The sequence below is a fragment of the Felis catus genome, chromosome A3, assembly GCF_018350175.1.
Source record: "Felis catus isolate Fca126 chromosome A3, F.catus_Fca126_mat1.0, whole genome shotgun sequence".
Taxonomy (NCBI): Eukaryota; Metazoa; Chordata; class Mammalia; order Carnivora; family Felidae; genus Felis; species Felis catus.
This window is the reverse complement of record NC_058370.1, coordinates 137,722,016-137,747,917: the sequence shown is the minus strand read 5'-3', so window position 1 is coordinate 137,747,917 and position 25,902 is coordinate 137,722,016. Positions and strand designations below refer to the sequence as shown.

At 42.3% G+C, this 25,902-nt stretch overlaps 1 long non-coding RNA gene and 1 pseudogene across 1 annotated transcript; both read left to right on the top strand.

Annotated features, from left to right (window-relative positions):
- The first annotated feature begins 546 nt into the window (after positions 1 to 546).
- Positions 547 to 723, top strand: LOC111559985 (annotated as a pseudogene).
- A 2,579-nt stretch (positions 724 to 3,302) lies between these two features.
- Positions 3,303 to 25,902, top strand: LOC123384645. Its single transcript, XR_006596070.1, has 3 exons — positions 3,303 to 3,700; positions 11,013 to 11,059; positions 23,342 to 25,902. It is a non-coding gene; the product is annotated as an uncharacterized LOC123384645 (long non-coding RNA).

The following is a 25,902-nucleotide window of genomic DNA, read 5'->3' as shown; positions in this document are numbered from 1 at the left end:
ACATTGGGCTCTGTGCTGACAGTGCGGAGCCTGCTTGAGATTCTCTCTCTCTCTCCCTCTCTCTCTCTGCCCCTCCCCTGCTGGTGTTATCTCTGTCTCTCTCAAAATAAATAAATAAACTTTAAAAAGTTCGTCATTGACATGTGTCAAGAAAGTGAGGATTCATGACCTGAAAAAGAAAGAAAAGAAAGTCCATGTAAATATCAAGCAGAATGAGTTGTGCATTTGCAGTTATTTCTTAGGAGTTTGTTCTGAGGAAATTATCCACGCTCTCTAGAACTCGGGCTTCTTCCTCTCAGGTGAGGCTAATCGGACCAGCACCCCTGTTTTATTGGGAGGATTATGTTAGATACAAGAGAATCTACGTGTTCAGTGCCCGCGACGGCAAAAGCCCACAGCCCATATCAGTTTTCCATCCTTCTCTTTCAAATTCCATATTTCCATCTCCAAATGCGAAACTGGGCAGAGGCCATCAGTTAGAGGGTACTTTTGGTTTACACAGGTAGATTTCTAAGAACTTTTCTTATTAAAAAAATAAAGTTTCTTGTGTTGTATGAAAGGAGAGTGGGTTAGCACTCCCCTTGCCAAGGATGGGAGAGATCCCTCCCCCAACCCCCCCCCCACCAATCCCCCCCCTTCATCCCCCACCCCCTGCCCCCACCTGACTGCATGCATATGATCAAGGCACTGCCACCTCATGGTGGCTTCTAACTAATCATCTTTTGCTACTGTTCTAGTGTGGGGACAGATGGCAGGTACGCTTGGGGTGAGTACAGCATACAGTATAGACCAATTACATCACTATGTTGTACACCAGAAATGAATATAACATTGTGTGCCAACTCTACTAAAAAACGAGTTTCCTTCCCATCTGGATGTCAGTTGGGCAAATCTCAAATGTACAGAAGCATAGCTTTCTTAAATAGTACTTAGTTATCATTGAACTTACACCTGGAACATTCCAAGGGATAGTTCTCACATGCTTTGATCTTTTCCTGTATTTGGATTTTAGTGTGGGAAAATTTGCCTGCAGGATTCCTTTTTGCCTCCAAGTGGGGATTGACCACCCAATACGTTAAACCCCACATGCCAGAAACCAACCAACCAAAGAAACAAAAAAAGAGTATTCTTAATATAGCAGAGAATAATATTGCAGTGAGAAATTGTGGAGCTGGATTTGTGGTTCCAGATGATAAATTTGGGTCAATTTTGACTTTCCAGACCTAGCTGGATAACTCTCCACTACCAGTGGCCTCTTGTAAAAGCTTCAGATGAATGTGTATTGATGAATATGGTTGGGTTGTGTTAGCATGCAAATCTCTTTATGTATCAGTTTATAAAGTTTCTGTACCACAGTTCTGGATTTTTCTTCCTCTCTTAAAGTAGAAAAATGAACTGATACCTCCGAATGAACTGCTTTTATTTAGAGATAAATAACACACAGTTTATCCTTTAATTGGAAATTTATCAATAGAGTTGGTTATTACCATTCGGGGATTCTGGTTTAGTTACCATAGGACTGTGTTCAGTCTATGTTGCTACATAAGATAATAATAAAAGAGTATAATGGCTTAAAAAAAAAGGGATCTTTATTGCATACTTTGTTGAAATTCGATATTTTAAAAAGCCTGTAAAGCCATGAGGCTGTAGGAAATCATTTGCTCTCTGCCGATGTGTGATGTGTGTGGAGGTAATTTCTGACTCTGATAGGGACCCTCACAGAATGACCATCGATGCTACCTGGGACTGTGGTTTTCATCAGCCTGGTCTTTGCATGAGTTTATTTTCACCAAGGAAATAAGTTCCCCCCACCATCATGGTAACTGACCACTCTTCGGGCTTTATTAGGCTTTCCCTTTATCAACCGAGGTCCAAATATGTAGCTCTAAGCAGCTATCAATGCTAACCATGTCTAGCTCGACTGGAATGCTGAGCTCGTAGTCAAAACTTTTGGGAAAATAAAATTTTGAAGCTTCTGTGCAGACCTTGCTAGTTACTAACTTTGGTCTTAAGAAGGTGCCATGTGAAGCATTAAGCAACATTTAACACGTGTATCGACTTATACGATGATTTTTGAAATTATCCATCTAAAAATTATTTTAAGGGTATTTCTCCTTTTTTTGCCTGTTCTCATGTATTTATAGAAGAGTTATTAGTGTACATCCCATATGGGGGGGGGGATTTATACCCCCTATTTCATTTTCATCCCAGCTCTGTGAAATAGAGGGTGTCACTGGCCATTATTGTTGGTACCTTGTGTTTTGCAAATGAGAAACCAAAGATTGAACGAAGTATTCGGCTCACGATTCCCAAAAGAGTAAGTGTTGAGTGAATAGAGTGTAAGAAAAACAAACAAAAAACTCTCAGAAAAAATTTGTGGGGGGTTCTTAATGATTCAGAGAATGTGATGCTCTGGTGATTACTAAAACAGTGAAGGAAAAAGAGGAGAGAAGGAGAAAGAAGGAAAGAAAAGAAAGGAAAGGAAAGGAAAGGGAAAAAGAAAAGAAGAAAAGAAAAAGGAAAAAAATATTTGGGAAGCTGTTGATAGGTAGGGATAGCACTACATAGATTAAATCCTGTCAGGCTTGAGTTTCCTATTTTGTTACAAAATTGTTGCCTGATTACGAATTCTGAAATGAGAAAGCAGTTTGAAAGAGACACCATTTTCATTTTCCTTCCTTCCTAAAAGACATACAATACTTACTGCATTGTTTTTCTCAAATCGGAACATTTTCATTTTATTTTCCTTCTTTTCCCTTTTGGTTTGTTCACTTGTCACAAGGAAAATTTCACTGAAATACTTGAATTTTCCTAATAGTCTGTGATGATTACCTTAGAGCACTAGAGGCAGTACAGAATACCCAGGTGTGCGGTCTAGGGAGGCGAGTGCTTCGTCCTGACTCATCAGCGGCAGCCTGTCTTCTTGAAGACCAGGTAGGGTTGAAAACCACAGAAAGATACTGATGGGAGCCTTGCAAATATTTCATTATTTTCTCATGGGGCACCAGGAGCCACATTTTCACTGTGCTTTCTAAACAGACCTTCCTCCCTCCCTTCCTTCCTTCCTCCCTCCCTCCTTCCTTCTCACCTTCCTGCCTTCCCTCCCTCCCTCCCTCCCTCCCTTCCTTCCTCCCTCCCCCTCCCTCCCTTCCTTCCTCCCTTCCCCTCCCTCCTTCCTTCCTTCCTTCCTTCCCTCCTTCCTTCCTTCCTTCCTTCCTAAATCTGCACTTGCATTGCAAAACAATACAAGTTTTTGCCATGAAAAGAAATATCCACTTTGAAGTGAGACTATGCAGGAGTTGCCTACAGCATGCAGCCTTCGGCAAAGCACTTAGCATTTTGAACCTCAGTCTCCCATACGTGGAAGGGAGATCATATTATCCACTCTCAAATTTCTTATAAAGACGGTATGATACAGCATGTGCATGGATCTGTTCCAGTGCTTGGGACACTAAACACTAAATGCTATTTTCATTTCTTTCTCAATATCATTTTATTACTTGTCTCCGACAAAGCGTTTTATTTTGACATAAACACACCAATTTTAAAGTATGAGCCTGTGATCACAGTCTGAAGCAAAAGTGTCAATGCTTTTCAACCAAGTTAAGTTTATTAAATAAAAAAAGCCTATTATTTTCAGGGTGCCGTATCTGGTGCAACGGAGGATGAAGTCAAGCGAAGCATGAACTTTGTTCCTAAGGTATATACGGTCTAATTGAATCTTGAGGAAAAAGTTAAAAATTACTGGGTTAGCTGGTAGGGTGGATCTTACATAATGGTGAATAATCTAGATGGTAAAGAGTGGCTTGAATTATTAAAGCAACGGTCAGAGATGTAAGGACTTCCACAGAAAGTACTGCGGTTCTAAGGGTTATCAGGGACATTCATAAGATGCCAACTAAAATAAATATGTTGATGAATTATTTAAAGACAGAGCAAGATAAATATAGACATCCCTCAGTTTAATTATGGACTAGAATCTGGCAGCAAAATTTAAAGGGTATTTTTTAAGAGAATCCCACTGAAAGGCTCATTGCTTCGTGCTCCTAACATTTGGAGCTGTTGTGGCTTTTATCACTACCCAATCTTTTACTGTTACAGTAATTTATATAGTCATCTCCCTTCAATATATAAAATACTTTTCACGGGAAGAGATTTTTTTCTTTTGGGATCTCAGATACTCTTCTCATAGAATCAGCATTAATAATGTCAGGAGTCGGGGCGCCTGGGTGGCTCAGTCGGTTGAGCATCCGACTTCGGCTCAGGGCATGATCTTGCAGTCCGTGAGTTCGAGCCCCGCGTCGGGCTCTGTGCTGACAGCTCAGAGCCTGGAGCCTGCTTCAGATTCTGTGTCTCCCTCTCTCTCTGACCCTCCACCATTCATGCTGTGTCTCTCTCTGTCTCAAAAATAAATAAACATTAAAAAATTAAAAAAAAATAATGTCAGGAGCCTTCAAGAACACAGTAGGACTCGTGGAATGCACAACACACGGTGGTCATTAAAAAGTGAAAGTTGAATCCGAGACTAAACCTGAAACAATTCGTCTGAGCATAATTAAGTGCCAGCTAAACTTAGATGAAAATTAAAAAAATTCCTCTAACAAAACAGTTTGAAAATTATTACAGATAACTGAAGAGGTAGATAACTTTGAAAGTTAGAACTCATTTCTCACAATGAACTTAGAAGCGTGGAAATAGATCTTTTATAATTGGCATGACAAGAGAAATAATTTATTAACATGTAGAAGAGAGTCCCAAGCTTATAGAAGAGGGAAGGTTAATTTACTATGGCAGGAGTCAGCTGATGCTACGTCCCATTCTTTACTTTAGGGATCAGTTGGTTTCTTAAATGATTTCCTGTATGGTTTGGGGGAGGAAATAATTTTCCTGACTTTAAGCCTAAACCACCTTTGCGATAGCATTTTTGTTTTAAGCTTATGATCCAGTCTTTATAGAAATGGTTCTTTCCTTAAGCCACTGTTCTAATGTGCCAGTAAGGGGTAAGCAAAGCTACGTTGAGCTGATTTACACATGCTGCAAACATCATTTTAGCACCTGGGTGCTTGCTGGGAAAAATTACTCTCTCCTTCTGAAGATTATCACGATAGTCTTGGCTATGAGCATAACTAGTGAATATTCTCAGTGTACCTTCCTTGAAACTCTCCACCATCAGCAGATTATCGTTGGGTCCTGTCCTGCCTCGCCATGCAGAAAAAAAAAAAATAGTCAAAGGTAACACCAGACAGGAAGGGTTTCCTTAAGCGGCAAATGGTTAAAATACCATCGTCATCTCCAATTGTTTTTGTGACTTTAAGTTATTTTTCTGTGCGTGACCACAGCTTTACGAAACGCTGGCCAGCGTTTCTAATAATTCCATTACTCAAATGCCCGACAGGTAAGACAAAAAGTGGTCTACTGGTGTCTCCGGATACTTAGTATGCAATTGTCACTCTTGTTAAGAATCCACAATAAATACCACTATGTCGCCGCAAACTGAGAAAGAGATCGCAATATTGACTGTGTCCCATATTTTCATTACACCCTCTGCCGAGTGCTTTCTTTGGCTTCTGTGATTTCATTCTGTTTGCCAGAACAGTGGGGGACCTGCCACTTACCTGTTCTACATTACATTGGCTTTTTGCACATTGTATACTTTTCCATTCATTCGTCGAGGTTGTACAATTCATGTCTTACACACTTTAGATCCACAGTATCATTTAGATACTCTTTCTGAATGGAATCTATGTGGTAACAACTTAGGGCCTATTACATCTCTGCTTCATCTTTTGCCATATTTTTGAACATACTATGCCCAGGTCTTCCGTTTCATTAATTCCTGTACCTGGATCATGCTGGGGTCTGTTTCTTTTGTAGTTTCCTTTCTCGTTCTTATTTATCGTATAGTCTTTCCTCTTTGTGTGCTCGGTCAATTTTAGTTATGTGCTGGACAATGTGTTAAAGACCTAGGGAGAGTGGTGATGCTTGTCTTCAAAGACTTTCTAGTTTGATGTCTTGCTAGGGCGGCATGTCTATTTTCAAAGGAGTTCCAAGTTCTTGCCTGGTTTCTCTGTCCTCCGGAAATGGCCTCTCCCAGGAGCCAAACCTGAATCCCCGTCACCTGGATATCCGCAATCCATAGGTGCCCCTTGTCAGTCTTTGTTGTTGATCTTTGGTGTTAATTTGCCCCTCTAGGGGGCCTCCCTCATGCATGTTTTCTTTTCAGGACTGTTCTCCTGGGATGTCAAGGAGTCCCCAGCACCGTGAGGGAGCAGGAAATTCTGAGTTTCAGAACCTCTCACCGGGCCGTTTATCCCACACACAGAGTCAGGATTCTGCGAATGTCTTTAGTGAGAACCAGATGAATATTTGAGGCCTTCTAGTTTGTTGTTCTGGACTTGGAACTGTTCATTGGTTTCTCTCTCCACCGAGGCTAGACTCCTGTCTGGGCCCAACTTGAGCCCATGCTCAAAACTGGCGGATGTCTTCCCGAGAAAAGTGCTGGGTGTCATGAGCTCATCTGTGAATGGGCCTCCCATCCTGGAAATTTTAACCCATCAATTCCTTGTTGTTTTCATAGACCTCAAAGTGTCTTGAAATCGTTATTTTGTAAACCATAATGTATTACCTTTTTCTGTATTGGTGGGACTGTTTGCCTACTTGGACCTGTGACACCAACAAGAAAGCATGCGTTCCTTCCAAGTCCTTATGTTTAAGTGAGATGTAAAAAAAAAAAATCACTCAGAGAGAAGTGACCAGGGGGCAGAAGGGGTTCATTTGAGACTGTCTAAGAACTGCCTGTAGGCAGCAGAGATGTTGGCTGTGAGGAGAGGTAATCCAGGAACTGTGAATGCCCGCTTACCAACAGTAGAAAGGTTTCCATGTGGCAGACAGGTTTGACTTTTGTGTGTGTTTTGCTTCGGATGGTTAGAAGATGCTGGAAGGAGACAGACTTGAGATCTAAGATCTCAGGTCTATGAGGAATCTCAGACCTCTGAGAAAACAAAATGCAGCATCTCTGGGCAGGATACATTTTCTCTTGTTGGAGTTGTGCACGCAGTTTGGGGTGTTTTGTGGTGAGCGTTTAGAGGATAGTGGTGTTGGACTCTAATGGGTCCTCCCGATCTTGCGGTTCTGTGAGTTTCTTCCGTATTCTCTCCCAGCACCATAGTTAGCTTGTGTTTTCATGGCAGGAATGACGGTTGTCGCATACTTCGCCTGGGATACAGGAAGTCTTTCTGGACTCTATACGTTTGGCTACTTTAAGTTATTTATGTCAGTGCTATTGGTTCTTTCTCTAGCAAACGACTTCTGTAGTTATATCTCTGTCTAGGTCCCGAATTAAAAAGAATTACGGCTGCCTGAACATAAGTTGATAGCAATACATTACGTGAACCTTCTTATTCTATAAAAACATGCGTTTGGAACCAAAGTCCACTCACCACAGCTACGTACCTATTCAGAGGAGGCAAAAGTGGTGATACGTTTTCACACGAGTTGAAGTCCTCGATACGGCAATTATGCTATTTCTGGTGTAGGCTGTCAGGCGTCTCACAATCACGGCACGCCACATGCAGATATTCCTATTGTTAGAATAACATGTGCCTGGAAAAATGGCTCACTGCTTGAATTTGAGAGTAATAGACATGCGACCTCCGTGCAGCTATCAGAGCTGATGTTTGCAATATATTTGATTGCAGTCTCCGTGTAATGTTTTAATAGGCACTCACTTAGTAAAGACAGAACAACGATTGCGTTAATGGTGGTAACAACTATAACTTTATACTTTTCAGAAGTGTTTTTCATGTATGACATTAGGGCATTAGTACGTACGTCTCTGAGGCAGGCGGGGCAGACCATTTTATCCTGAGGAGCTGAGGTCCTTAACTGTGAGTGGGCACAAAGCAGGCGGGACTGGCATTGGGATTTGGGTGTCTTTGCCCAGGCTCTCTGTCTTTCCCAGCAGGATGGCTCCCACAAACCTGCCCCCATGATGTCCAGCTCTTCAGGATTGAGCTGGCCTTTTGTGAATTAACCCTCATGCAGGGTGACACAGTCCCCTGAGCCCATCCTGAGCCCTGCTCAGACTCAATGAGGCAGGGGTCTGGAAAGAGTTGCTCTGGAAGAGGGCTTGCGGTCCTGCTGGGTGAAGAAAGCCCGACCAGAGCAAGACAGAGGTGGCCTCAGAGGGATGCCTCCGTGCGCTCACTTCCGTTTGATGTGGAAATATGGAGAGAGTTTTAATGAGCAGTGAAATACTCTTTTACTCTGTTTCTGGAAAGCATTTTAGGAACATCGTGACCCAAATGTGACCCAAATCGTTACCCACAGGAGCCATCTGTCCCTGTCTGCTTTACGTCCGTCTCAGCCACCTTCTCTGGTAGGAACTTTGGAAATGAAAAGGGGCTGACGGTACAGGAGCTATTCCCGTAGTTGCTAGCAAAATGACTCGCTGTCCCATTGCGGGGACATTCCCGCCACATCACCGGAGCACTCCCTCAGGGAAGGAGTGAAGTGCTGACAGACACCCCTTTTCGTCTCTGGGAGCCATCTGGTCGTGTTCCTCTGCCCAGTACCTACCGTCTACACCGTATGTGGCCCACATTTTCAACTTGTATTGAGCTTGGCCGGCTCTGGGCACGGGGGAGACCGCAAAGTGATCTTCAAGGACGGTATTACGGAGTCCTTAGATTCGAAGATAATGAAGTGATTCAAATCCAGGTGCAGACTTTTAGCCAGGCAAACAGTGACCGACTGATTCTCAGCTCAAGGTGAAATGTCTTTTTTTCTTTTGGCATCTAATAAATCAATCTTAAATACACGTTCGAGGTGTTTTTCAAAAAAGCCTATTTGATTGGGGGCCTTGGCCACTTCATCGAGGGATCTTCCCGAGATCTTAGAGGTGGGTCTATCAGACAGTTGGGTATCTCAGGGAATCAGGGTGAGAACTCAGACTCAGGTAACTACAAAAGTTGAATGGGAGAAAATTTGAGAGTAGAAGGGATAGTGTGTGAGGCAGGACCTCTGAGGCCACGTACGTCTGCCGAGGGCAGAAGCCACAATGGAAGCAAGGTCAGCAGAGGTCTAGGTCAGAGAGCAGATGTCCTGCTGACCGTTTCTGTAACTGCTTGTGCCAGGTACTCTGGTAATGACTTTCCATATCAGTTCCTTTCCATGGGAGCTGCCTCTGGTTGTTCCCTCGATTCACAGACAACAGCATCAGCTCTAAGACAATTCACAGCTAGTGGAGTTGAGGAGTGTCTATTTGAACAAAGCCACGTCTTCCAAACAGTCAAGTACTTCAACATATGCTGCATTTCAAAGATACTCCACTGTAAGGGCCTACCCAGTCATATCAACAGAAATAGCATTTTACCCCACCCCCCCCTCCCCCCCCCAGGGTCCAATAGCCAGCAGGAGATCTGTGTTCAGAGAGATTGGACGGAATGGTTTTCATTAAGTTTATACTTAAAATGTACCTCTGCTAGGAATAGCCTCTTACTACAAGTGACGTCCTATGGCCTCTTACCAGAGCTGTTCGCAAATGGCTAGAATACAAAGCCAGGGATATTTCGATCTCGCTGCCTTTTGGGGCTCCTCTGTATCATTCACACACTTTGCCACGTTTAGGGATATAACATGAATGCTTTGGCTGGGAAAAGCTGCCACAGTGGTAATATTTTAAGTAGTTTGGTGGTGTAAAAGTATGAACCACACGTCTTTTATTGTCGCCTGCTTGAAATTCTACACGGGTTGTTTTACTAACAGAAAACACACAGATATTTTAACTCGAACGGCTTAGATTTGAGCAAGCTTGTCACTCACCATTGGTGTGTGACCCGAGGCCAGGTCGGTGACTTCTCCAAGCTATTTACCTCCTGTGTCGAGGGAGAGAAAAATTAAAGGTAAAATTGACCTCTGACCTCTACACACAATGAATATTAATACTCCTACCGGTAATGATTGATAGTCTGTGCAAAAGGACAGGGTTATGCCTCCAGCATTTAGTAAATAGTTACAAATACAATTTCCCCATTGCCCCAGTATGACAGAATCGGAAGGTTTTTTTTTTTTTAATTTTTTTTTTCAACGTTTATTTATTTTTGGGACAGAGAGAGACAGAGCATGAACGGGGGAGGGTCAGAGAGAGAGGGAGACACAGAATCGGAAACAGGCTCCAGGCTCTGAGCCATCAGCCCAGAGCCTGACGCGGGGCTCGAACTCACGGACCGTGAGATAGTGACCTGGCTGAAGTCGGACGCTTAACCGACTGCGCCACCCAGGTGCCCCTAAATCGGAAGGTTTTTGGGTAAATTGTATTTGCTTACAGATAGAACGAAACAGCAATGGTTAAATCCGAAACCCTCCAGGAGTCTTTTGTGCCACAACCTTGATGACTAACATGGAAAAAGAGTTTGATGCACCCTTCCCATTCAATCCTACACAGTTTAGGAGACCAAGAAGTAGATGTTGGGGTTGGCTCGGGCCTTCACGAAGAACAAGTTAATGCCATCCTGGGGTTTAGAAGCTGTTTCTGTCAGATGTTATTTGACAACAACTTGTGCTCTTGCCTTTAGGCTTGATGATTGTATTTGGTTACTTTTTGATACATCACTTTTCTTTTTTCTTTTTTTTTATTATGTTTCTTTATTTTTGAGAGGCAGAGAAAGACAGAACACGAGTGGGGGAGGGGCAGAGAAGGAGGGAGGGAGACACAGAATCCGAAGCAGGCTCCAGACTGTGACCCGTCAACCCAGAGCCCGACGCGGTGCTCGAACCCATGAACTGTGAGATCGTGACCTGAGCCGAAGTCGGACCCTCAACTGACTGAGCCACCTAGGCGCCCCGATACATCACTTTTCTTGATAATGGCTGATTTTTTTTTCTTCCAGGCCTTTACAAAATACAAGTCAGTTTTGCACAGAACAATTTGACACATACTTCGTTTAAGTAATTAATACTGAGTCAGATGTATTTCAAGAATATTTTATAACTACTGTTTTTTTTTTTTCCAGGGTTTTGTTGCTGAAAGTTTTTCTTGAAACCAAAAGCCAGCCTGTGGGTGAGTCCTATATCTTCTTGGTTCATTATGTTACCATTTTCTGGACAACATTGCTCAGCACAGGGATTAACAAGGTCAACTGGGCCGTGTTTGAACAAGTGCTTATTTTAATTACATAGTATGAGGTGTAGCTGGCTCCTCGCTGAGAAAGAAGATGGTTATTTGCTCAGGATTTCACAAAAAAATGGCATATTCTGTCATTCTACCTCCACCGAACCAGTTCATCCCTCCACAAGTTTGAAATAATAATGCTAGGTGTATTTATTTTTCTATATATGAAAAATATTCTAAGGCTTATGAATTATTTTTATGTCTTCATGGAATTTAGAATTTCTATGTGTATCTTTCTTCCTTTGCATTTTAGATATTTTTAGGTTTATTTATTTATATTGAGAGAGAGAGAGAGAGAGCGAGCATGTGCCCACACATGTGCACATGCAGGGAAGGGCCTGAGAGAGGGAGAGAAAGAATCTGTGAGATCACGACCTGAGCCGAAATCAGAGTCAGATGCTTAACCGACTGAGCCACCCAGGTGCCTCCTTTGCATTTTAAACTGGAATCAAAGGCGTCCTTTCTTTATACCTGTGCCTTGCAGAGTGCAAACACATAATAAATATCTGTTGATCTGAAATAAAGATAAGCTTTCTGCTATGACTTAGATGCAGGGTAGCTCGAGATAGAATGTTGAGCCTTTTTTTTTTTAAGTTTATTTATTTATTCTGAGAGAGACCAGAGAGAAAATCCCAAGCAGCCTCCACACTATTGGCATAGAGGCTGACGCAGGGCACGATCTCACAAACTGTGGGACCAAGACCTGAGCTGAAATCAAGCGTCTATACTTAACCGACTGAGCCACCTGGGTGCCCCCAAATGTTGGGCCTTTAACAAAAACAGGTCTTTAAAAGAGTTTGAATCTTGACATTCTATTTTATGAGGTAAGAAGGAATCTTTGAGCTCCTGAATGGTGTCAAACATTTTCTGTCAACTGTAGACTCTTTCTTGTGAAGTCCACATTTCTGGAGAAAGGAGAGCGGCTCTGAGTTGTCTGACGGGACCTCGTGAGTTGTCCCAGGCTCACTTTGGAATCCATTGCCATGGTCCCAACCCCACGTTTCCCAGACGGGGGTACGACCGCCGAGACAGGAGGCATGCTCTGCCGTGTACCACCCTGTGTCACGGGTTGTGAGGGCCTTTCCACTCCGCTGTGCAGGTGGCTCTCAGGTACCCTGGCCTGGAGGTGGTCTTCCTGCCCAATTCCCAGATCATCCTCCAATCTGCACCAGTCCTTTAGAGAAGGTCGGTTCTAAAACTTCTATGAAGAGAATTCAGGAGCTGGAGAATGCTTTAGTGCTTATGTGAATTTTACTATTTACCAGCAAATGTGACATTGAGAAGAGTTTTGCAGAAGATAGCAGTAATTAGAAAAATGTCTTGCTTGACTTCTGGCATGGTATCATTAGGAGTCCCCCACCATCAAATGCTGTGATTTCTTTCTTTCTTTCTTTTTTTTTTTTTGGCTTTTCCTCTAAAGTCACTGAAGAACTCAGACTTTGGTGTCTTATCCCAGAAGTAACAGAACTGGTATCATCATGTGGTCCTGCCTCTGGGATAGATGCATATGTATATATGTTATATCTAATCTGATGTTTGCTGCAATCATGTGAAGTTACTCTTTTCAATAAAGTTTATTGAATAGTTTTCAATAAAGTTTATTTATTTTTGAGAGAGACAGAGAGTGAAAGAGCAGGGGAGGGGCAGAGAGAGGGAGAGAGAGAATCCCAGGTAGGCTCTGTACCACCAGCACAGAGCCCGATGTGGGGCTTGATCCCATGAACTGTGAGATCATGACCTGAGCCAAAATCAAGAGTCAGGGGCTTAACTGAGGGAACCACCAGGTGTCCACTTTTTTCTTTTTGAAAGGATTTCATACCGTTTCATTTCCCCCTCTGTCCTGCTCATCCCTGCTCCTTGTCCCAGGAGGGGGGCCTCTATGGAGTGCATCAGGTTGGTCCCCTTGGCTGGCTGAATTCTCGCCCCTCTCCTCGTCCTGTCGGACTTTGCACTCTTGGCAAGCCCTTAGTACCAAGTACTGTTCATGTGTCTCTGCCATAGCTCAGTGCCAAGTCCCTCTGTTATAGACATTCTGCCCTGGTCTCCTCATTATCAGAAAAATGCCTCCGTAGGTACCCTGCTGTCTTCAGAATCCTGAGGATACAACATGGCCATTTCAGTTTACAGATGGCTATCCAAGGATTTACCATGGAAGTGAAGCTTCAGGACCCCTCATTTATATGGAACCCTTCCAAGGCTCTCGTAACGACCCCCTATGGGTTTTCACTGGCACATGCTCTCAGGAAATTTGCAAAGACGATATGCCTTCCAGGTGACTTGTCTCTGCACTCACACTTCCCTGTCACACTTCTCCTTGGATTGGCTTGTGTTCCAATGGCTACGGACATTTCTGAGATTTGGCTCCCTGGGAGTTGCACTGGAAATACATTTAACTTGAGTTTAGTGAGATGTGTTTATGTGGTGGCATTCACTGCCATGTAGGAGAATTAAGAATTAAGTTAGGGGCACCTGGGTGGTTCAGTCGAGTAAGCGTCTGACTTCGGCTCAGGTCATGATCTTGTGGTCTGTGAGTTTGAGCCCTGTGTTGGGCTCTGTGCTGACAATTCGGCCATCCCAGGGTAGGAATACCTTCTAGAAAGGCTCAACTCATACATCTTGCTTCAAATAATACAGTGGTTTCCTTGAAATAATGTGTCCCAAGCCATAAGGCCCCAGACACATAAGGCTGGCAGAGGGGAAACAAGGTGTGAAATTAACAAAATCATAACCATGTCTGTGGAAACTTCTTTCTTTTTCTTCTAATATAATTTATTGTCAAATTGGTTTCCATGCAACACCCAGTGCTCATCCCAACAGGTGCCCTCCTCAATGCCCATCACCCATTCGCCCCTCTCCCTGATGCCCATCAATCCTCAGTTTGTTCTCTGTATTTAAGAGTCTCTTATGGTTTGCCTCCCTCCTCCCTCCCTGTTTGTAACTATCTCTTTCCCTTTCCCCTCCCCCATGGTCTTCTGTTAAGTTTCTCAAGATCCACATATGAATGAAAACACATGGTATCTTTCTCCGACTGACTTATTTCACTCAGCATAATACCCTCCAGTTCCATCCACATTGCTGCAAATGACAGGATTTCATTCTTTCTCATTGCCAAGTAGTATTCCATTGTATATATGAACCACATCTTCTTTATCCATTCGTCAGTTGATGGACATTTAGGCTCTTTCCATAATTTGGCTATTGTTGAAAGTGCTGCTATAAACACTGGGGTGCAAGTGCCCCTCTGCATCAGTACTCCTGTATCCCTTGGGTAACTTCCTAGCAGTGCTATTGCTGGGTCATAGGGTAGATCTATTCTTAATTTTTTGAGGAACTTCCACACTTTTCCAGCCCAGCTGCAGCAGTTTGCATTCCCACCAACAGTGCATGAGGGCTCCCGTTTCTCCACATCCTCTCCAGCATCTATAGTCTCCTGATTTGTTCGTTTTAGCCACTCTGACTGGCATGAGGTGGTATCTCAGTGTGGTTTTTATTTTTATTTCCCTGATGATGAGTGATGTTGAGCATTGTTTCATGTGTCTGTTGGCCACCTGGATGTCTTCGTTGGAAAACAGATAACCCTGTGGAAACTTCTAAGAATCGGTTGTGAAAACTGTAAGAAGCTTTGCAGCTTAATGGCTCCTAGATGAAATGGAAGTGCTTGGTTCCTTAGAAATGTACTTTATAAGGCATTGAAATCCAAGAGGCACAGAGAACTCCATTCAGACGTAACTTGAATCGATCTTCTGCATGACATATCATAGTGAAACTGGCAAAATACAAGGATAAAGAGAAAATTCTGAAAGCAGCGAGGGATAAACGTGCCCTAACATATAAAGGGAGACCTATAAGACTCGTGACCGATCTCTCTTCTGAAACTAGGCAGGTCAGAAAGGAATGGCAGGAGATCTTCAATGTGATGAACAGGAAAAATATGCAGCCGAGAATCCTTTATCCAGCAAGTCTGTCATTTAGAATAGAAGGAGAGATAAAGGTCTTCCCAAACAAACAAAAACTGAAGGAATTTGTCACCACTAAACCAGCCCTACAAGAGATCCTAAGGATGATCCTGTGAGACAAAGTACCAGAGACATCGCTACAAGCATGAAACCTACGGACATCACAATGACTCTAAACCCATATCTTTCTATAATAACACAATGTAAATGGACTAAATGCGCCAACCAAAAGACATAGGGTATCAGAATGGATAAAAAAACAAGACCCATCTAATTGCTGTCTACAAGAGACTCATTTTAGACCTGAGGACACCTTCAGATTGAGAGTGAGGAGATGGAAACTATTTATCATGCTACTGGAAGCCAAAAGAAAGCTGGAGTAGCCATACTTATTTCAGACAAACTGGACTTTAAATTAAAGGCTGTAACAAGAGATGAAGAAGGGCGTTATATAATAATTACAGGGTCTATCCATCAGGAAGAGCTAACAATTATAAATGTCTATGCGCCGAATACGGGAGCCCCCAAATATATAAAACAATTACTCACAAACATAAGCAACCTTATGGATAAGAATGTGGTAATTGCAGGGGACTTTAACACTCCACTTACAGAAATGGATAGATCATCTAGACACATGGTCAATAAAGAAACAAGGGCCATGAATGACACATTGGATCAGATGGACTTGACAGATATATTTAGAACTCTGCATCCCAAAGCAACAGAATATACTTTCTTCTCGAGTGCACATGGAACATTCTCCAAGATAGATCACATACTGGGTCACAAAACAGCCCTTCATAAGTATACAAGAATTGAAATCATACCATGCATACTTTCAGACCACAATGCTATGAAGCTTGAAATCAACCACAGGAAAAAGTCTGGAAAACTTCCAAAAGCATGGAGGCTAAAGAATGAGTGTGTCAACCAGGCAATTAGAGAAGAAATTTAAAAATGTATGGAAACAAACGAAAATGAAAATACAACGATCCAAACGCTTTGGGATGCAGCGAAGGCAGTCCTGAGAGGAAAATACATTGCAATCCAGGCCTATCTCAATAAACAAGAAAAATCCCAAATACAAAATCTAACAGCACACCTAAAGGAAATAGAAGCAGAACAGCAAAGGCAGCCTAAACCCAGCAGAAGAAGAGAAATAATAAAGATCAGAACAGAAATAAACAATATAGAATCTAAAAAAACTGCAGAGCAGATCAATGAAACCAAGAGTTGGTTTTTTGAAAAAATAAACAAAATTGATAAACCTCTAGCCAGGCTTCTCAAAAAGAAAAGGGAGATGACCCAAATAGATAAAATCATGAATGAAAATGGAATTATTACAACCAATCCCTCAGAGACACAAACAATTATCAGGGAATATTATGAAAAATTAGATGCCAACAAACTGGACAATCTGGAAGAAATGGACAAAATCCTAAACACCCACATGCTTCCAAAACTCAATCAGGAGGAAATAGAAAGCTTGAACAGACCCATAACCAGCGAAGAAATTGAATTAGTCATCAAAAATCTCCCAACAAATAAGAGTCCAGGACCAGATGGCTTCCCAGGGGAGTTCTACCAGACGTTTAAAGCAGAGATAATACCTATCCTTCTCAAGCTATTCCAAGAAATAGAAAGGGAAGGAAAACTCCCAGACTCATTTTATGAAGCCAGTATTACTTTGATTCCTAAACCAGAGACCCAGTAAAAAAAGAGAACTACAGGCCAATATCCCTGATGAATATGGATGCAAAAATTCTCAATAAGATACTAGCAAATCAAATTCAACAGCATATAAAAAGAATTATTCACCATGATCGAGTGGGATTCATTCCTGGGATGCAGGGCTGGTTCAACATTCGCAAATCAATCAATGTGATACATCACATTAATAAAAGAAAAGACAAGAACCATATGATCCTGTCAATCGATGCAGAAAAGGCATTTGACAAAATTCAGCACCCTTTCTTAATAAAAACCCTTCAGAAAGTCGGGATAGAAGGAACATACTTAAAGATCATAAAAGCCATTTATGAAAAGCCCACAGTTAACATCATCCTCAATGGGAAAAACTGAGAGCTTTTTCCCTGAGATCAGGAACACTACAGGGATGCCCACTCTCACCGCTGTTGTTTAACATAGTGTTGGAAGTTCTAGAATCAGCAATCAGACAACAAAAGGAAATCAAAGGCATCAAAATTGGCAAAGATGAAGTCAAGCTTTCACTTTTTGCAGATGACATGATACTATACATGGAAAATCCAATAGACTCCACCAAAAGTCTGCTAGAACTGATCCATGAATTCAGCAAAGTTGCAGGATACAAAATCAATGTACAGAAAATCAGTTGCATTCTTATACACTAATAATGAAGCAACAGAAAGACAAATAAAGAAACTGATCCCATTCACAATTGCACCAAGAAGCATAAAATACCTAGGAATAAATCTAACCAAAGATGTAAAAGATCTGTGTGCTGAAAACTATAGAAAGGTTATGAAGGAAATTGAAGAAGGTATAAAGAAATGGAAAAACATTCCATGCTCATGGATTAGAAGAATAAATATTGTCAAAATGTCAATACTACCCAAAGCTATCTACACATTCAATGCAATCCCAATCAAAATTGCACCAGCATTCTTCTCGAAACTAGAACAAGCAATCCTCAAATTCATATGGAACCACAAAAGGCCCCGAATAGCCAAAGTAATTTTGAAGAAGAAGACCAAAGCAGGAGGCATCACAATCCCAGACTTTAGCCTCTACTACAAAGCTGTCATCATCAAGACAGCATGGTATTGGCACAAAAACAGACACATAGACCAATGGAATAGAATAGAAACCCCAGAACTAGACCCACAAACGTATGGCCAACTCATCTTTGACAAAGCAGGACAGAACATCCAATGGAAAAAAGACAGTCTCTTTAACAAATGGTGCTGGGAGAACTGGACAGCAACATGCAGAAGGTTGAAACTAGACCACTTTCTCACACCATTCACAAAAATAAACTCAAAATGGATAAAGGACCTGAATGTGAGACAGGAAACCATCAAAACCCTAGAGGAGAATGCAGGAAAAGACCTCTCTGACCTCAGCCGTAGCAATCTCTTACTCGACACATCCCCAAAGGCAAGGGAATTAAAAGCAAAACTGAATTACTGAGACCTTATGAAGATAAAAAGCTTCTGCACAGCAAAGGAAACAACCAACAAAACTAAAAGGCAACCAACGGAATGGGAAAAGATATTTGCAAATGACATATCGGACAAAGGGCTAGTATCCAAAATCTATAAAGAGCTCACCAAACTCCACACCCGAAAAACAAATAACCCAGTGAAGAAATGGGCAGAAAACATGAATAGACACTTCTCTAAAGAAGACATCCGGATGGCCAACAGGCACATGAAAAGATGCTCAATGTCGCTCCTCCTCAGGGAAATACAAATCAAAACCACACTCAGATATCACCTCACGCCAGTCAGAGTGGCCAAAATGAACAAATCAGGAGACTATAGATGCTGGAGAGGATGTGGAGAAATGGGAACCCTCTTGAACTGTTGGTGGGAATGCAAATTGGTGCAGCCACTCTGGAAAACAGTGTGGGGGTTCCTCAAAAAATTAAAAATAGACCTGCCCTATGACCCAGCAATAGCACTGCTAGGAATTTACCCAAGGTATACAGGAGTACTGATGCATAGGGGCACTTGTACCCCAATGTTTATAGCAGCACTCTCAACAATAGCCAAATTATGGAAACAGCCTAAATGTCCATCAACTGATGAATGGATAAAAAAATTGTGGTTTATATACACAATGGAGTACTACGTGGCAATGAGAAAGAACGAAATATGGCCCTTTGTAGCAACGTGGATGGAACTGGAGAGTATGATGCTAAGTGAAATAAGCCATACAGAGAAAGACAGATACCATATGTTTTCACTCTTATGTGGATCCTGAGAAACTTAACAGAATCCCATGGAGGAGGGGAAGGGGGTGAAAAAAAAGAAGTTGGAGTGGGAGAGAGCCAAAGCATAAGAGACTCTTAAAAACAGAACAAACTGAGGGTTGATGGGGGGTAGGAGGGAGGGGGGGGTGATGTGTATTGAGGAGGGCACCTTTTGGGATGAACACTGGGTGTTGTATGGAAACCAATTTGACAATAAATTTCATATATTGAAAAATAAAAAAAATAAAAATAAATAAAAATAAATAAAATATAGGTCCCTCAAAAAAAAAAAAAAGAAATGTACTTTATAACACACCATATGCAATTTGAAATGCATATTGCTCTAATGAGAATTGTGTAAAATAGAATTTGTCAGAATTCTTATGTTTATAGGGCATAAGCATGTGTGGCAATACACATGGAAAGAATTTTGATATGTCGCCTAGATTGGATCGAGATCCTAAAACTTTCAGGGCATTAAGTAAAATGAAATGTGCATCAGGAGGAAGTGTTACAAAACTATAAACCAAAAACTTAACCGATCAATCTGAAAAGACTTAATTATCTACCAGGTAACATAGACGGAATTATACCTTTATTTGTTTTACGGAACATAGCTATTGAAAACACTATAAGCTTATTTTCATGTGAAAAGGCATTGGAAAACTATCCAGCCAAAATGTATAGGGGTAAAAGAATTATAAAGGTGAGCCAGGCACTGAATTAATACAAAGAATTTTTTCTCTCTAAGTTGTATTTGTTTTATTTGTCAACGTTTGAAAATTTTTACTTTGTTGTGATCTTTGTCATTCAGAATAAATACTCATATTTGTACCTAAACTTGGTATTTTAAACTCTTTTCTTCAATGATGCTCCACTAAAGTTTTGAAAGAAGTATCTGTCCTCTGAACCCACCCTGAGTTGGTACAACCCAATCCCCATCTCACTCATGAATAGAATTGGGCTTCACGAGTACATCTTTATGCTGAAGTGCGTGGTTTTTCTAGTGTAATGCTCAATCTTTCTGTCTTGGGCGGGTGCCTTCAGAAATAAACTCTGAGACAAGGATTCTGGCACGATGATTAGCTTGGGAGGTCACTTGAGGAAGCACTGATTGGAGAGTAGGGAAGACAAGGAAAGACATCAGATCACTGCTGTGGATGGCAAGACTCGATCCTATCTGGAGCCTGGGGGACAATGTGAAATATATCCCATGGCTCTCCCATCCAAGAGGTGACACAGCCGCCATATTCACCACCAGCCACTCTGAGTTGTCAACAGAAGCTGCCCCCAGAGGTACTGACCCCCAAGCATTTCCAGTCTACCTCACCCCGACCCAGCAGGCTCCAGTGGCCAAGTCAGCCCCTGGCTTGTGTCTGAAGCAGCAGCGACAGGATGAATGCAAGGGGCTATGGGCAAAGCACTGATAACGTCCACATACTTCCCACAGATGACGCCTGTCCCTTTGTGTACTTGCACTCTTCCTTTCAGTTCTGTGATGACCTGGGATAATGCCTTGTGTTACAGAGCGATTTCCACTTGACAAAGCGTTATCATTATATCATCTGTTGTAACACGAAGTAGGAGACAGTCTTCATAAATCCACTTTTCTTGAATGTGTTTTGTGGGCTTGGTGTAGACAAGCAAATTGAATTTAGCAGAGGATGCCCACTGAGGACTCTGCCACTGAATGTCATCACAATCCACAAAAACATAAAGAGACTGGACACAGGTAGGCCTGGAATATAAACGATCGATATTTCCCAGCTGCAAAATGAAGAGAGAATTGCATGGTCATGGCCTTCAGAAGCTGCCAGGCTTTTGTGTTCTTCACACTGCTTTGCTATTGCCTTATTTCCATGACTTGGAAAACGTCGCTTTGGCCAATATCTGTGCCATGTGAGATAAATAGATGTATTTTATTGGCAATATCAATCCCAATATGTCATGTCTGAGCTGCTTTTGAGTCCATAGAGATAGCCATCGTTTCTGTAATCAGCAATACACAATTTTTTGATAACTTGTTACGAGAAGATAAATATTTTAACTGGCTATCTGAAAAGAAGCTCCTATACATGCTGGAAAATTGATTTTTTTTTTTTTAGATCTGATTCAACAGAGATGAAGTGAACTGTTCTCTTAAGCTGATAAGATAACCATCACAGCATGTGCACTGTGTTCATGGTCGGCCAGGCAACTCTTTTTCTACTTCTTTAAAACAAATTTTAATGTATATCATCACTGGTTGAAATGCTTCCTTCTACCTTAAAAAAAAAAAAAGATTCTCCTATGATAACTACTAGGACCCATGCTTTGGAAAGCTGCTGAATGAAGCACGTTCTCGATCAGAAACTACCTAGATGGTCACAGAGACTTTTCAGGTGTGTGTAGTCAGGTGGATTGGGTATTCTTTATTCACGGATTAACTGAATTTGGTTTGAGAGGCAAGCGGCTTGTGCCCGGGGTAGACGTAGAAGGAGGGCCTGATTTTTTTTTGTTTTTAATTTTAAAATGGTTTAGAAAAAAGGACCACCATCGTCCATGACGCTCGATGCAGAGATACTTTCCCATTAACGACCTTTATTCACACTCATTCATTTTGCGGAAGGGCAGGGCATGAATTGGCCCACAGAGTGCGGGAGGAGAATCCATTTCCGATGTTACGTCTTCACCCTCAGAGAGAGAACGGTTTGCATATGTGTGTTATCATCTCTCTTTTTTTTGGTAACTCTCTTACTCCCGGCTGCAGACTTGTCTGGGATTATCTTCTCTTGTCCTTAAAAGGAGGAAAATACCTTACTCTTTTCATACCCTTGGAGCAGTGCGTGGCGCCTAATAAGTCTTCAGAATTCTTGTTAGGTCAGTGAGTAAGTTGTTATTAAAATATAATGCAGCCTGGAAATCGGAAATGGCCTCAAATTCTAAAAGATGGAAAATAATGCAGTTTAATGGACATGTGAAGTCCTAAGGGGGAAATGCAATACATAACACATTATAGGGTTTCTACAGCAGACGAGACACTGCTTAAGTCAGTGTGTGGGTTGGTCAAGTCCCTCCGGGCCAGAACTCAGGACCCACTTTTGTTACTTTGCATACAGTGCAGTCTCACAGTGAAAATTACCGGTGTCTCAGATACTTTTGATAAGATATTTGGTTCTTACCAGGAAGGGACGGTTTCCTTCACATTTAAGTTTGTTCTCATACAGTTACATGAAAACACGAGGTAGCAACTTCCTTGTCTTGCTTGCCGATTACAAACCAACTGGGGGCTGGGATCTCACCAAGACAATCGCTCTTATGAAGGTGTTCATTTTGATTGAGTTAAATATTGGCCTGGAGAGTGCATGACCCCCACTCAATTTTAGAGCAAGCGTTTCTGTTAGTTTTTCAGGTTCATGCGTAGCCCCCACTGATAACCAGGTAAGATTTTATTCACACTGTGTTCTCAAGAACCAGCCCTCAGGGAACACAGCTCTGTCCCTCCATGCATAAGGAAGGCCATGTAGACGAGGAAAGGGCCATTCCACAGGTAAGTACACACTTGAAAAGGCAGTATTTATATGGATATTCGGAAAAATGAGAGCGACACGCTCACTTAATGAAAACCAGCGAACAGTTAGGGAAAAATCCGTCTAATACTGTTCTGCTACACTGTTGGTGCATAAGCACGAACGCGTGCTCCCTGCGGTGAATGGTTATACAGAGTCCCACAGTCCCTTTTTTTGTCGTATTGAGATTACGTTGAGGGAGAAATAGAAGGGAGGGACACAAATGGACCCCAGGTGTCACCCTGGCCCCAGGCATTTGAATTATAATGTCTTCAACTCCTCATCCATTTGTCCTCACTATTTGCCCTCCGTCAACAAGTAGTCTTTCTTTAGCGAGACCGCAAGAACAGAGAAAGGTCTGTCTCCGACCACATTCCTTCAACCTGAAGTGACATTGTCAATGTAAAGGACAATTATGTGTATTTAAAGGTTTAAACGGGCTGAGATGTTTTTTGAAAGCTGAAACACTGAATGTTTTATGTCGGTGTACTTGATCTAACCTATAATTCTTTGTAAAGCAGCATTCTGTTGTGAAAGCAGGTAGCAAGGTTGTCAATAAATCAAATGAAGATTATATGGATTTAACAGGCTTCATGGACACACAGAAAAACAACTGTGTTAGAAGTTTAGACCAAATGATAGTGTGTGTTTTGCTTACACTCTCTACAAAGAAATTAAATTTTCGTTTGTATTTATTTTTCCAAATTAGTGGAATCTGCTAGAACTGTCAAGGATTATGAAGGTGCGCCAGAGTTCAGACTGAGAAGAACTTATTTGGATTCTGGGACTATGTTCCCGCAAGGACTTTTATTCCACACTTTGTTCTACGAAACTTAAACGGAAACAACTTCTCAGGGTGAACAGCACAATTTGGCTACGTATCTTTATCCTAAGTTCCCTCTTGTCTCTCTTGGTACTATGTTTCAATCGCTTCTGCCCTTTGCATAAAATGTTCCAACTTTTATATGGTAAATTGTAGTTATCATTGAGTAAATACATTCGTGTGGGCACTAGACACAAGGACTAACTTTTTGTACGAAAACTTACAGTTGACCCTTGAACAGGGGTTTGAACTGCATGGGTCCAATTCTATGCAGACTTTTCCCCATAAATACAGTCCAGTGCTGTAAGTGTATTTTTCCTTCTTTATGACTTTTTCTAGTAACATCTTTTCTCTACCTTTATTGTAAAAATACAGCTAATCCATACAACATTCAAGATATGTGTTGGCCACCTGTTTGTGTTATCATTAAGGTTCCCAGTCCACAGTAGGCTACGAGGAGTTAAGTTTTGGGGGAACCAAAGTTACATGTGGATTTGTGACTCACCCCGAACCCCCGCACTGTTCAAGGGTCAACGTACGTGGTACCGTTCTTACAAAAATACTCCTAAATTGTCATTTCGCGTTAGGGGAGCCCTTTAATGGCTACGAAGGACATTCACGTCACTTCATCTGCTTCAGTCGGAGCTGGAAGGCATTCTCAAAACTTGAGTGACATTTTGACTAATACCACTGTTCTTTGCCCTGAGTCCTTGTGAGTAATTGGTGTCTCGTTACCCTCTCTACCCTTTCAAAACTACAGTTGTACCAGGAGTGACACAGCCGTGAGTTCCGTGGGTTTTCTATGTGCCTCATGTACCCCAGAAGAGGTGCTGAGAAAGCCAGCAACCCAGGAACACCAAGGGGCTGAGGCCCCCCCCAAATAAAAAAAATTGAAAGAGCCCCACAAAAACCCTGCTCTCTATAGACAAAGGACGAGGAAAGGGGCAGACTGGCAAGGCAGAAAACTTTTAGACAATAACCACCCTATTCTAGACCGACACCCCAGGAAACACGCAGCCCTATCTGCACCCCCGTAGTAAAGGTTAAATGGGGATCCTAGACCTGCCACCCTCACCTGGCCGTTATGACACAGCTCCTCCGTGCTGGGGTCCTACCAGAGAAGCCTGAGTCGGGGGCCGGACTTCCTCCCATCTGTAGCAGCTGGTAAGGTGACACCTCCACAGGACTAGTGGAGACCACGAGGGGAGCGGTAATGAGGTGCCCCTCGCCCCCAGGTGGCCACAGAGGCTTGGTGGGGAACGTGGACACCCCCACCGTGGCGGTATTGAGGCACCACATCTCCTTCCCCTGCCACGGAGTGTCACGGGACACCTGCCAAGACAGAGATGTAAACACGATCCAGAATCTCCTTACTTAACACCCCAAACGTCCAGGATATAAGTGAACATCACTCATGATACTGCGAACCAGGGAAATGCCAACATGAGTGAGAAAAGACAGCAACAGATGTCAATAATGGGACGACACAGGTGTCGGGATTACCTGAAAAGGATTTAAAACCAGCTCGAGACATCAGAAAGTGCCAGCAAAGAAACGGAAGGTACGAAGGAGAACCAAACGGAAAGTTCAGAATTGAGAAGTGTGATACATAGAGTAAGAGACTTACCGGACGCACATTCCCACGGCAAAGCCTGCTTCTACGCCATCGTTTCTTCAGTTAAGGAGTACAACGCAACATTCTGAGTTTGAGAGGCGTTCGGTCATTTCAGTATCCAACTGTGATCTTTAGTAATTTATTGTCAGTTACTTTTTGTATGCCCAAGACCTGAACTGTCTGCCTGTGTCACCACCACGGAGCCCTATTACCAAGATTCCGTCTCACTCCCACCTGCTCCCACCCTCTCCCGGTGCCCACACCTTCACTAATCAGGTTTGACGATTCACCAACCGGTAGAGGGGTGCGGAGGGGCCAGCTCCACCCTGGCTGTGGCACCCCCACCTTACCAGCATCCAAACGCCCCGAGCTTGGAAAAACACACCTTTGCGATGTCCTTCTGAGTGTATTTTTCTGGGACTCCATAAAGTTTTTATGTAAACATGAGCAAAAGAACTATTACATCGTGATCAGTCCAGACGGCCAAGAATAATACAAAAACAACCACCACCACCAAGGGTGGAAACAACCATCGTGTGGGGGTGCAGGAAGCAACGAATGTACAGCAAGCAGCTATATTGACCTACTGGAAAAGAAATGCCTGGGACGTTTTCTCCCTGTAAACTTGGGTTTTGATGAAAAGTTTGGAGGGAGAGTAGGGTGTGTCCTCTACGGCAGGAGAAAAGACTGATACTCCGTGTCTTTATGAAATCGCCACAATGTGTGTTATTCTGATCCTACCAGATTTGAAGAGCTCCATGAGTTAGGCAAGAATATGTCATGAAAATGCACAGCTTTTTTTTTTTTTAAGTTTATTTATTTATTTTGAAAG